This window comes from Ambystoma mexicanum, chromosome 1q (genome assembly GCF_040938575.1).
Source record: "Ambystoma mexicanum isolate Mex_15411 chromosome 1q, UKY_AmexF1_1, whole genome shotgun sequence".
Taxonomy (NCBI): domain Eukaryota; kingdom Metazoa; phylum Chordata; class Amphibia; order Caudata; family Ambystomatidae; genus Ambystoma; species Ambystoma mexicanum.
The window spans coordinates 369,275,482-369,289,545 of record NC_090922.1 but is presented as its reverse complement, the minus strand read 5'-3'; positions in this window follow the sequence as shown (position 1 = coordinate 369,289,545).

Sequence of the window (14,064 nt, the reverse complement as noted above, 5' to 3'; positions counted from 1 at the left end):
TTGATTTGTGATCCACCTATTCATGGAATCTTTCCTGCAAAGTAACTCTATGTGCAAGTAGCAGTCGGATCGCCCCCAACACGGCCCCACACAAAGCAAATTCAGCCAAATACACCTACCTTTGTGGGCTCGTCGGGCACAAACTCATGCACCCAAGTAATACTGTGGTGTCCCCAGCAAACAAGCCAGTACCCCAGCAACACCGCATGGGTTCCCCCGTAACTGTTAACAGTACCCCGACAACATGCATACCATTTTCCATTACTCAGGTAATTCTTCGGTCAATCTGTATTTGAACCCCCATAAACCGTGGCAGCAACCTGTTACTCTGCATACACGCACCCCTAAATTCCTGATCAGACCTTACCTTTGTGCATTGATTTCTATGCAATTGGAGCCTTACGCCTGCTTTCACGTGGCAGTGTGATCCAGAGCTTTGCATGATTATTTCCCTGACGTAATGTTGCACGGTCAGATCCATGAATATGCTTGTTCTTGCGTGGTGCTGGGAGTGCGATTTCGTTGCGCAGGCCATTCCTCTAAAGACCCTCATAATGGCTTGTTATTCTTCATTCTGCGTGGGGAATGGAGAATATGCAAGTCACATGACTGCTCGCAGAGGTGTGCCAGACCTGTGCGAAGTCCCCGCAAGGTCTGGAAAAGTCCTGCAAAGTCAAGTCCATGATTCTAAGGAGGGGGTTTTGCACCAACACAGAATACCCCACAAAGTCCCTATTTACCACGCAAATAAAATCATGAATCAGGCCCTGAGTGTGTATCTTGTCGATGCATAAATTCACATTTCATTGAATGCTTGCCCCTCAACATTTTTGAAGTTTGATACGTAAACAGAACACATTATTTCTCAAAGCAAGTATTGTAATGTTGTGTCACATTATATTACGTTGTTATGTTATGGTATTAGCTCAAACGTTTTGCTGCCTTTGTAGTCTACAGTTGACAAGTCTCCATCTTATAATTGATAACTGGGTTCAAGCTCTCAGATGTGGAAGACAAAGACATCCTACAGAGCTTCATGTTAGAAACGTTTTGTTATTTTTTTACATTTGACATCTATATTCCTTGTTCATGACTAGCATTTCCTCCTTTACTGTGCAACCTGCTGACACTGCATAGGCACAACACATTGCAATGTACATGGGGAAAGGTTCTCTCCTGAAGGTAAAGGGCCAGATTCATGGAAAGGTGTGCATTAATCCTGAAATGGCTGCGCACAGAGAACGACACTGCACATCCCACATATTCATGGAATTTCCTGCACAAAGTAATTGTATATGCAAGTTGTGGCTGAAACGCCCCTACGCACAGCAAAAACAGCCAGAACAGCTACCTTTGCCTGCTCCCCCGGGGCCAATACAGGCGCATTTCAAACAGTGTGTGGGGTCCCTCGCAAGCAGGTGTGTGGGTGTGAGGGTTCCTTTGGACCCCCGTCATACATTCAGTACAGCATGGATGACTTGCTCTTCCAATCGTGGGGGATGCCTCCATTGCCTTTATGCTAACATCGGCCTTATGCTGGCATTGGCATAGATGGGGCCGTTGCAAGAGACACTTAGCATCCATTTTGTGAACCCTCGACTCAATCTTTTGGACTAGGCCTCACTGCGATAATATGAAAAGGCTTCTCTCCCCTCTGCAGCGCCACCCACACCGCGCACACGGCCCCCGCCTTTTTCTCACTGTACCGTTGCAGATCCATTCTCACACTCGAGCCAGTGGTAATTGCAACAAAAACAAATGTAACATCTCACCCTTCCTCTGAGATCACTGTCCCATGTGTGAACAGGCCTGAACCAGGTCTTGCAGCTCATCCATCTCCACAAACCTGCCTGTGACCTCTTACCCCTGACGTGGAAAATGACTGCCCGTATAACCCTGTGTCCTTGCAAGGTATTCTCTTGATGTACCAGACACATGACGCCATGAAGCCCACCCCAGTGTGTCCCCAACCAAAATCAGACCTCTGTCACACTATTTTGCTCCCTAGAACTAACAAATGTCTACCTGGCCCCTAGTTTCTTTGATGAGATCAGACCCACCCCATTATCGATGTTATCACACTTGCTAAGACCCTTAAGCCCGGTACTCCATATAAGTCCTAACAAGTGATGGTGTGATTACATGTATGCGATTTATAGGCTTATAATGATTTGCTCAAAGGAGCTGTAGTGACTATTATTTAGTGCATGTCTAATGGTAGTATCTCATGTTAGCTTAGTTAGTGGCCACGCTGCCTCACAGCGACCTAACCTTCACCCCGCCTGAACACAGGAAGATGGACCTTGTGACATTCACCCTGCCGCCAACCGAACAACGAATCCGGAGGGAGCAGCACCTACAGCTATATATGTTACTTAATTTTTATCCAATCCTGTGTCCATGTAGTTCCTCATATGATGACGTCACCAATGACAATTTTTGCCTTGATAAGTTCATGTAATTGTAATGTTTGCCAGAGCGCTCTCAGGCAGCAGAGTTCTCTGTATGCCAATTTTATATAAAAGAAAAACTAACTCTCGCAGCCTGTTCTCTTACTCTCATTCCCCGTTGGGGTGTGTCTTATTTATTGTTATTGCACACTCTAAGACGGGGTCTCGGCCTTTACACAGGCCTGCATCTCGTGGACCCTGCGTGGTGTCTGGCATAACTGGTACCAGCACCCTGATGACATGCATACAATGTTTTGTAATTCGGGTAAAACTCTGCGTGCAACCCCCTGTAAACTGTTCCTGCAACACACTTCACTGCGTATGCGCACCCCTAAATCCGATAGGATCCCGGCTGCGTACAGGCACCACTAAATCCGATATGCACATCCACCTCTGCGCTGCGATTCCTATGCACAAGTGTCTGTATGCCTGCCTTTGGGTGGCAGAGAGATCTAGGGATTAGCATGGGCATTTTGCAGGCAAGAGGTTGCGTAGTCGCATCCATGAATACGCTTGGTTGTGCGCATTTGTAGGCGGGCTATGGACTGCATGTGGCCCATCCCTCGTAATGCCCACATTACCCTTGTTCTTACCCATTTTCTGAGTTCCGCCCCCTACTCCGCCCTCTGCGCAGGTCTCGCCCATGCTGTCTCGCGCAAGGCCTGGTGTCTCGCACAAGGCGCTTGTCAACTCGCAGAGACGTGCCGGGCCTCGCAAGTCCCGGAAGAGTCCCGTGCATTTGGTTCAATGAATCGACGAATGGAGATATGAGCAGAGATTGGCACACAAATCTCAGAAAGTCTTACATTCACATATGCAAGGAGCGTTCTACAAACCCCCAAATAAAAATAAAAAACGGACCGTTGGCACCAGTTTTGTGGTCACTGCCCCATCCTTTGGAACTCACTTCCTGCAACTATCAGAAACGAGCCCTCCGTTCCTACCTTCCAGAAGCTGCTCAAGACCTGGCTCTTCAACAAATTTGACTAAATTGCTACCGACTCCTCATCGGCTGCCAGAGCTCTGACCATTTGACACTTTGACTTTCTCCTATGCTGTTTGTTCTACTGTAACTGTACTAGCGCTGCGCTGCCTCCGGGTCTTGGGCGCTTCAAACAAATGAATAACTAAAATAAAATAATGCTTGGATTGCACCAGGCGTGCACTCGGAGCTCCATCCTGGCAAACCTGCATGCACCCATTGCGAATAAGTGGATCTGCATTTTAGATGGCGCAATCACATGCTTTCGTCATCAAACTGGGCTGAGAATCCAATTTCCATTGCTATGCTAATTACATTTTTCAGATACATTGCTTAAATATTTTGAATTAAAAACCATGGGCCTGTTTTAAAAAAGCCGTTTTTCAATGGGAAAACCACGTTGAAAAATGCTTTTTAAATCAGGCTCCATTTCTCTCTCCATGCAGTTGCAGCATAAGGTATCGGTACGAAGTAAATAGGAATATCTGCTCTATACTTTTTGTATGTGAGGCAAATAAAATGTTGTTTTCTTCTTCAAATAATGCATTGGCGACAAATCGAAGGGCCTAAAGGGCACAGCTGGACCAGCATAGTTTATTCGTTGACCTTCCATAACATATACAACAGTCGACGGGTACATTGAAAGTCACACATCTATTTTCACTTTCTGAAGCATTAAATCTCATACGAAGATATTTTTTAAAAAGTATTAAATTGCCCTAAAAAATCAAATGTGCTAAAAAATAAATTCATATGTAAGTGTCCAACTCAGAAAAGAAAGGGTTTTGAAAAGCGGATAGAAGGGTGCTCTTCTCTGCTAGTGGCCTCTATTCTGGGAAATGTGAGTGTTTTATTTGCTTCTTTTTACTAGAGCCTCTCCTTTACAGAAAGCAGGAAACAATAGCCAGCTGTCACAGCCAACTGCTATGGCCCTTTGATCAGCCAAATGAATGTTGCAGGCCTCTCCCATAGCGAGGAGATTGCTTATCGATCTATATCAAAATATGCATGCTAATCCCCCACAGCAGAGAGTATTTTCAGGTGGAGTTAATAATCTGATTGCTGTCCTGTCTGGTGCAATTCACTGATTTCGGAGCTCTAATCAGTCCGGGGTCTTGCAGTCAAATGTACTTTGCTCTTTAAATTCGGATTCGTGACAGTGATTGAGGAGTCCTTGTAGAGGTGTTGACAAATCAAATTGTTTGTTCCAGTAGTGTTTTGCCAGAGATCAAGTCCAAAGTAATACGCCGTGAATTTGTTCATTACTAGCAGGTTGAAAGGGACGATAAAATTCACCTGCATCATTATCACAGATGCAGCCGCAATCAAAGGCATGTTTGGGTTGTAAAAAGAAAAAAAGAAAGAAAAACGCTTTTGTCTTTGATCTCACTATAAGCTTTCTGAAAACACTAAAATGTACATCCGTGGAAATTACCGAACTTGAGTTTTTAAGGTCATAAAAACTAAACTCACTTTCCACACAAAAAAGGCCAGACTCTTCCCCCGCCTCTTTCCACGTACACAACCTTGCCCAGCATTGTATTGTCAATGCTGGTATACAAACCCTTTATTTTCTGAGTTGGAATTAAATACCTCAAAATATTTATTCTGGAAAGAAAGAACATTTTGGCTATAGAATCAGCAAACCACATCACAGAATTTCCGTGTACGCGAAAGCTATAACCCTCCTAAAAGCAGAAACAATACGTCAGTGAAAACGAAAGCAGCGTTGTAACATGGACATATTGCACTACGTCCCATATTTCATAACCGCAGCATCAAGGCCGTTAATCTTGTTTCTGATAATGTGAGAGTTGGGACGATATTTTTGAAAGTATCAGATGCACAACTGACCTTTTAACGCTATCTTTTCTCGAGTAGGACACATCCGTGTTAAACATGACGGGACGAAATCTATTTCACATAAACAGCCTCATTCTTAGTGAAGAGCAGTCCTATCAGTAGCCGAAAAACGAGAAGTAACATTCCAGACAGTAATGCGTGCGATTGAGCACATTGACATTTCAGAGTCATTGCTAGGGTGGGGCTGAGGGGCTATAACCCGGGGTCTTTTGGTTGTAGGGCCGGATAGAAGCTCAGGGGCTACAAACAAAAGCCTAGCTTGCCCCGAGTCCTGACAGTCCTGAAATTGGCATAGCCCCAGATCTTTTAAAGACCTAGCGACACCTGCTCAGTCGTCCTGTGCTAGCTAAACCCATGCACGCTCCGAGACTCACAATTGTGTAACAGGGATGGGAACTTAACTATCAAATGTGGCTGTTCCTCGCCTTACCTCATCAAAGTGCAGAGAGAATGTGGACTGTACCAGGACTATCCCAACTGGTAGATCCTGTAACGATTGGGCAACTTGAAAATCAAATTGCCAGAGCTCTATAAGATTTAAGGTTTGAGAGTGACCAAATACCCCTTAGAGGGGAAAGCCATCAACAGAGGTTAAAAAAGTGAACTTGGTTGGGAGCAAAACACTGTAGGTGTTAGTCATTGTGTAACATTTGGACACTTCAAATCTGCAAGGCAGGCTTGGTACAGGAGGAAAAGAGGGAGTGGTTGAGGCTTTTTAATTGTTCCTATGAAGGTACATTTGTCCAAATGTAAGAGCCTATGAGGGAAAAACTTTGGGAGGATGTGCAAGGAACAATGGATAGTTAAGGCCTAATTCATGGAATTATTTGCCCAGTAAATAGTGACTTTGTGCGCCAAACTGCAGGACTTCTTTGTACTTAGCGGGGACCTCGTGTAGGCTATGCACGTCTTTGCGAGAGTCCGAGTGCCTTGCGTGAGACATCACACAAAGCGTGGGCATGGCATGGGCAGAGGGCAGGGAAGGGGGTGGAACTTGTAAAATGAGGGAGAACATGGTAAAATGAGGGCGTTACAAGTGACAGCCCACAGGCAGTCCATCGCACGCCCACTATTGCGCCGAACGATATGTATTCATGAATCCGACCGTGCAATCTCTCTGCAGGGAAATGGCCAAGCAAAGCTCTCATTCTGTCCCCCCCACGAAGGCAGAGGTGCAGGCACTTGCACATAGGATTCACAGCGCAGAGGTAAGATTGGGTGTCAGATTTAGGGGTGAGTGTACTCAGTCGTGGTTCTGATCTAATGCAGGGGTTCACATACGCAGTGTATCGTGATGCAGGAATTGTTTATGGGGGTCCACATGTAGATTTTCAGAGTTTTAACCGTACACATATTGTCAGGGTGCCAGTAACAGTTACGAGAGATGCAGGTCTGCTTGTGGGGGACCCCACATGCTGTTTTAAGGGAGCATGTATTCGAGCCCAGGGAGTTCACAAAGGTAGATGTTTTGGACTGTTTTTTGTCGGGGTGTGTCAGGTGCTTTCTGGCCACGACTTGCCTATACAGTTATTTTGCCTGAACAATTCCATCAATACCAGAGCGCATAGAAAAACATCTGCACGCAGGCTTTCACAGTCGTTATCGGCGCATGGGCATTGAAGGATCTCTGCATAGTATTCCATGAATTGGGCCCTATATGGGAAGGGTATTTGGGCCATTGTGACATTGGGAAGCATGGATTTTCATACTGGTGTTACATTTAATGTGTAACCTGAAGGTAACACTTCTCACAGTTAACCAAACTTTCTGAGGAGATTATGGGAAAAGAGCTGCTAACCCAAAGCGATATGGAGGAACAGTTTCTCCAGGTAACAGATATTCCATCCTGTTTACGGAGGGGTAATCCTAAAACCCCAACTCCTTCCTGATGAAGTATTTGTACATGGTCACGTTGGGTATGGAATCTGTAGCTTGGACGATATCCGATCATTCTAATTTTCAAAAAGGGAAGATATTCTCCATAGGCATATTGACACAGGTTCAGGGGTTAACTCATGTTAACAAAATAATTTCAGAAGTCCAAGGCGGTTTTCAACAAGACTCAGTTTCTGTGCTTTAGGTTTTCATTGACACATATGAATAATGTTCAACTACGCAAGGTGAACCTTGCTTGGCTTTGGAAGATTTAATGGCAGATCTTGACTCTGTCAAGAGAGATAAGGTGTGGGCAGCAGTGCATAACCTTGAGGTAACATTTGGTGGGTGAAGACATGACCAAGAGCGGCAGATGACAAAGAACCTTGAGAGAGAGATGTGGCTGAACCCAGAATGTCCTGGTACAAACCCTACTCAAACCAACTTCTATTACAGACAAAAATGGGTTATGTGAGTATTTGCCTCTTTCTCTATGTGGACAATATGGCTCTTGTCTTGCGTATGGAAAATGGGTTAATGGGCATTAACAAAAGCATTTAACGATTACTGTTGTAGGAAGGGGCTACTAGTAAATTGACACTAGAACATGGATATAGGTAAGCGATCTGGGCAAACATTTTGAGCAACTGGGTCATGGTTCCCTCTTGTGATAAATTGCATTATTTTGATTTAACAGGCTGCAGGATGGGTCGACAATCTAGTGTTCAATTTGGGTCTTAATCTATTAGTGTTCTTTTTACAGCTTTCCAGGGAGAAGTGCTGTTTTTCCAGTTCATTCTTTGCCATACTGAATGCTTGTCATACATTAAAGGCCTAGGTTGAGATGAACATAAAATTCATAGGTCACATTGAAGCTGGTTATGTAATGATTGTGTGGCTTATCTTTCTTCCCTTTAAGCCCGGTCTATGGTGTCTGAAGAAAGCCAATACCGAACGTAATACCATCTGGCACTAAGCAATTTGACTGACCTTCACACACGGTGTGGTAATATAGATGTCCAAACTACGGAATGGAAAACATATTATTACTGAAAAGGGGGCGGGCTGTGCTCCTAGCACATGAAGAGTCTAAAGGTATGTATGAAGGGCAGCAGCACCAAATGGGAATGATTCCTGGAGACTCAAGCGCTGCTCCCACTGACATGGAATCCAACCTTGAATGAACATCAATCTGAAATCTCCATGGCACTTGAGGCAGACAAGGTAGCCAAGGGAGAAACGCAGTGTGACACAAATCCTGAACAAACCAGCACGCCTATTCTGTATTTAGAAGTGCTAGGGACTAGCCACACTTTAAATGGTGAGGCCCTTGCCCAGAGCGAGGGGAGAAACAAAGTAGTAGTGCCTGTCCCAGAAAAAAACCCATGTAACCTTTCCCAAATAAACTCCCATGACAAACCACAATGTGGTGGTGGTCACTAAAGGCACCTACTCACTTGAACTAACTATTGAACTACAGAAAACAGCAATACACAACATCTCACTATCACAAATAACAATAGCTTGAGTGTGTTGTATCAATCCTTTGAGACACTTTGCAGTGATATGGATGGTATCATGGAACGCCTTCACTGAACCTGCAATAAAGGGACATTGCACTACCATCCAGAACATGGCAGGACTGGGAGCAGCCAGGAACTTGATCTGAAACCCCTGAACAGCTCAATACTCGATCATCAGAGTACTCTGAGGACAAGGCAAACCTAAAACCAACCACTAAATGACAACTACTTCACCCCTAAGAACATCACTCTGAGGCGAGACTCTAACATCATGCCACAGATGGAAACATTAGGTCCAGCTTCTATCTCGGCATTGCACTTAGTACTGGAATCGTTACTTAGACTATACGATAATGTTAACAATATTTTGCAAGATAACGCCCTAAAGCTAAATTCCTTGGATCAGGGGCTGAGACAACTACTGGCTACTAGGGACGACACCACCTGCAAATGCGAGAAGGGGGGGCATTGAACTTCCAACTACTACAGCGGTAAAGGAACAGGTCCAAAGCAGGGCTGAAATCCACGAACAAGAGATGGTTTGGGTGGAAATAAGCGACGGCCCGATGGAGATACAAGACCCTGCAAGATTAACCAGCGAACCCCAGAGAGCACATCAACACTGGTTGAACTATCTTTTAAGGAAAAGGAAACTGCCATGGATGCACCCAGCCTGGTGGAGGAAGCAGAGGTGCACACTATCAGTGACTCAGTAGAAGAGAAAAGTGGTCGAGAGTGAGGGATAATAGTGAATAAACAAAAAAGAAAAGACAAACTCCAAAAGAAGAAAAATACCAAAAATCGTCCAGCCCCAAATGGCAAAAAACAAAATAACTCAAAACTCTTCTTCTATGCTTTATCAGAAGAAGCAACAACTCAAAGTGAGCCACCTCAAAATGTACGGGCGACAAACATAGGAAATAAGGGAGTAGCCTCCATGACAACAATTAAGAAGAAGCAATCCAAAATAATGGTATTTTTGGAGAACCATGAGGCACTAAATACAGACTCCTTCCCTCGACAAAGTACCTGTATATACAACAACAAGGAAAATCTGACAGCAGGGAAAATAAGACCGCACCTTCAACTGTGTCGACAAGCCTGGTTCCCACCTCGTTGGCTCATCTTAGTCCGGACCCGATGGTAGCTGCCACCAAATGTCATTCAGATCAGAAGCTGGGTCCCACCCCGCAACAACCAAAACACCAGAACTTTCAGGGAACAATGATCAAAGGATTTCAGGCTATCCCAGAGCTTCGAGCCCTGTGATCGGACGACATCCAAAGGCTAGCCTTCAAGAAAAAGGTAGCATAGAGGTCAGTATGTTACTATGCCTCACATTTGATTGCACAAATTGTGTGGAACAATTGAGAAGCTCTTAATACACTTGGCTATCAGCTAGGAGAACTACAATCACATGCGGATGTGGAGGACTTTCTGAATCCCGCACCAACAGTACAAGAATTGGCAATTGTTACTTCTAATAAGTCTGGGAGCTCAGCAGTGACAAGTACTGATTTGGAGGACTGGTCTTGGCCCAAAGCCTCAATTGAGATGTTTAAGAAAAGAAAATCCAAAGAGATGAGTCTTTGAAGGAGGTCCTCTGAAAGTAATGTCCTGGAACATGTGTGGCTTCCAGAAACTAAATGGATACTGTGGAAGGGATTTGAAGATGGCTAGTGTGATCCTACTTGAAACCATGGCCCTAAACATCGTTGAGTTGTAAGGCAGACCTACTGCAAGCCAGCAATCAGAGGGCCCCAAGGGCCAACCTAAAGGTGGCCTCTCGATTGAAATTGACACAAATTGTGACTGTATCCATTCTGAGATTAAGGTTACATCTAAAGATTTGATGGCTATTAACATTTTCTTTCCATGCTTAAAAGCAAATCCTCTTTTTGTCAATGTATATTGGAATCAAACTAACATCCAACTCTCTGATTTGCTCTTGGAACTTGATGCCTTGTTCACAGAAAGGATAGAGAAGGGTAAAAACGAGTATGTCACTTCGCAGGGGACCTAAATGCAGCCTGTATTCGAGTACAGTGTGCAGGAGGGTTCCCATCTACTGATAAGCTCAGTTCCCAAACTGTGCAGCAGGGGGCTGTGTGGGACCAATACTTTGAAACATGGGACCTCCAGGTTTGCCTGCCAGGGGAACATTTCATGAATGGGTTCTACACATGGTGTAGAGGGACTAAGAGATACTGGATAGATTATTTCTATGTTTCCACTGATCTGGGCTGTATATGTGATCCCTTGGTCAGGGGGGACACCCTAGGCAGTGACCACATTCCAATAATCCTAAGCATGCATTTACCTAACACTACTCACCATCTTGAATATGGTGTAGTATTTAAGGGTCAGATTGTTGGTTAAGTGGAATGCTAGGGCATGTAGAACCTTCATGACCATATGGGAACAAGAGATTTTTAAGGTGGAAGCTGCGGGAGATAGCATTAATGCAAGCAACTACAACCAAAGACTACAGCAGTGTACTAAACCTCTCTCCAATAGGGGTCAAAAGACGGGAACTAAAATACACAATCATGCCTATAACACGAGGATTAGGGAGGCCAAACAGGCTAAGAGAAAGGGAATTAGTGTGCCTGCTTTCCAAGAGGTAAAGAAGCAAATCTTATTAGAGTATAACACACCCTAAAATCACTTAGATACAAAAGACACATTAGAGTAAATCAGGAGCTTACCAGGACCATCACTCAAAACGATAGTGCTAATTTCTGGAGGCTGATGGGGGTCATCAAAGGACAGCAGGATTGTACTGAGTGCAGAATTATGGCACATGTTTGGATGAACTATGTGAAAAAATAATACTCTTTGTGCAAAGAAGACGGAGTCCAGCCCAACCTAGGTAAAGTGGGGGCTGTACAGACTAGTATTGCTTGGGCGGTAGAGTGCGTTCTATGGGCCATTGGAAAAGGAAAATCATCGAGGGCTCATGGCCCGACAACATTACTCCTGCATTAAATAAAAGCAAACCGAAGGTTTGGGTCCATCCTTTATGGGATTTTTTCCAACATGTCAACTTAACTCACAAATACACACAAACATGGAAAGAATCTCTCATTATTCCAATATTTAAGCAGGGGGATAAGACAGACACAAAGAACTACAGACCCATTGCCCTCCTGGACTCCTAAAGCTAAATATTTGGAACTAGAAGAAGGTGTGGCAGTGATTTCAATGGAGGCAGCCAGTTAGATGGGAGCAGATGGGAACAGCAAATTAGTGATTACATGACAGTACTTTCAGTAGGGTTAGTATAAATGAATGCAAAAAGAGAAAGTGAATTATGTAGTGCAGGCAGAAAAATAAAAATAACACATTGAGTTCATGAGGGGCAGTGAACTAAGCTTTGAATGGTGACAGAAAAATGGATGCAAAAAGCAGCAGATTCAAAATGCAGATTCAAAATGCAGTGGTTTATTCGTTCTGAGGAACTAAATGATCTGCAGAAATGAATGGGCTGTTTTTTCCATTCAGAGATGTAATTGTTCGTGCAGGAAGCAAAAATATACATACACGTTCTCGTTAGGTGATTGGATAGAGAGGTCAGAATTCTAGAAGTTGCTGAAAATGTCAGAGAAAGGGCAGGTTTAGTTTTGAATGACAGGCAGGAGATATAAAAAGAGGTAGGAGAAAGGGTGTGGGGCTATTTTGGTTGCTGGCTATCGGAAGAAGGCGATCAGAGGGAAGCGCTGAGTACTGCCCTATATGATGAGACAAACTCTCCCCCTTTTGTATTTGTATTCTGTTTTAGGGTTGACTGTAAGTATAATTTACCAGGCTTTACAAATTTAGTAGGAATAAAATATTACCACATGTTGTGCTGATGACTTATATACGACATCAGTCTACCGTGTTGATGGTTTTGTTCAGCTCCCTGCATGCATAGCTGAACTCACTCACACAGACACAGGTTTCCAGCTAGCTTACTTTTTGGACCTCTAATTTTATTTTGTTTACATCATCATCATCAAACAACTTTATTCGGCCCGAAAGGACCATCAAAGTACATCCTGCAAGACAATTCTAAAACAAAAATACAATTCTGGTGCAAAATTACAAAAAGTCCACAGAAAGTATAAGAAAGACATCAGGGCAATTCAAACAAGCCATCCCCTTCCTGGGAGACCCTAAACAGTTCTTTGGGCCGGTAGTCAGGTCCCACCAACCCCTTGCTTCAACCAATTCCCATGGCACCTTGGGCCCAAGGTTGTCAAATTTGCCCCTGTGAGGGGACAGTTACTAGAGAGGACCCCCGAATTTACTACCGCAGATCTGGGTGGGACAACAGAGCTGAAAAAAGGGAGCATGCTGATTGAGATCCCACTCTTGGATGATTGGCCCGCCCGCCCACAGCTTCCCAGAACCCTGTTTGCTGTGCTGCGATCCCAAAATGTCAATTTGATGCAGTCCAGGTTATTCTTGCCCAAACTGGGAATTCTACGGCACCCCGCCAGAGCTTCTCTACGGACAAACGGGCAGCCTCCAGAGGTTTTCATCCAAAATAGACATTTATTGAGTAGGGCATCCTTGGGCTCTGTCTTATTTACTGCCAGTTTGGGCACCCCCTGAAGGAAGACTGTAGGGCGTTGGAACTTTCCTTGTTTCAGTAGCTTGTGCTGGTACCCAGACTTCTGTGGACCCAGGGCTTTCGACTCAGTGCAATCGGGGCCCATGGAGGAAGAGACCGGCACCACCGATGACAAAGACATTGGGCTCGGATCAGGGACCCTGCTATCCTCTCTGATGGTGGCATGGGGGTCGCAGAGGCAGTTATTAACGGGCGATTCCCCTTGTGCCAGGTGAACAACAGACCCTTTGGCAGCAGGCAATATCAGGGGGAACAGTACCGGTGTACATTCCAGAGAATTTTCCAGGGATAAGAACTTGTGCCCTGCAACAGCTGAAGTGGTGACCTTGAGCTCCTCTACCTGGACAGTTCCACCTCCCTTCCATTGGCCCTCGAGCAAAGTTTGTAACAGAGCCTTAATGCTGGCCAGCTCCGCCAGAACTTTATTACACCCACACCCGCACCCCCTATCACGGGGCGCCTCCTCTGGAGATCGTTTGGAGGTCGAATAGCACTCAGGGTTGCTGACATCAGAAAGTTGGTTAATGGCCTCGATCATCCGAGGTGGGGTCAAACGGAGGGGGGAGGGGCTAGACCCATAACTGGTAGACGAGAGTACATCACTCCACGAGCTGTCATGGGAGCTTAAGGAGGTGCTTTGAGCACTTTGGGCACTTAGTGACAAACTGTCCCCCACAACCAGTGCGGAAGTCACAATAGCTGAAGGGGTACCATGGATAAAATTATCGAGGGTTGTGGCCAGGGCCGGAACCA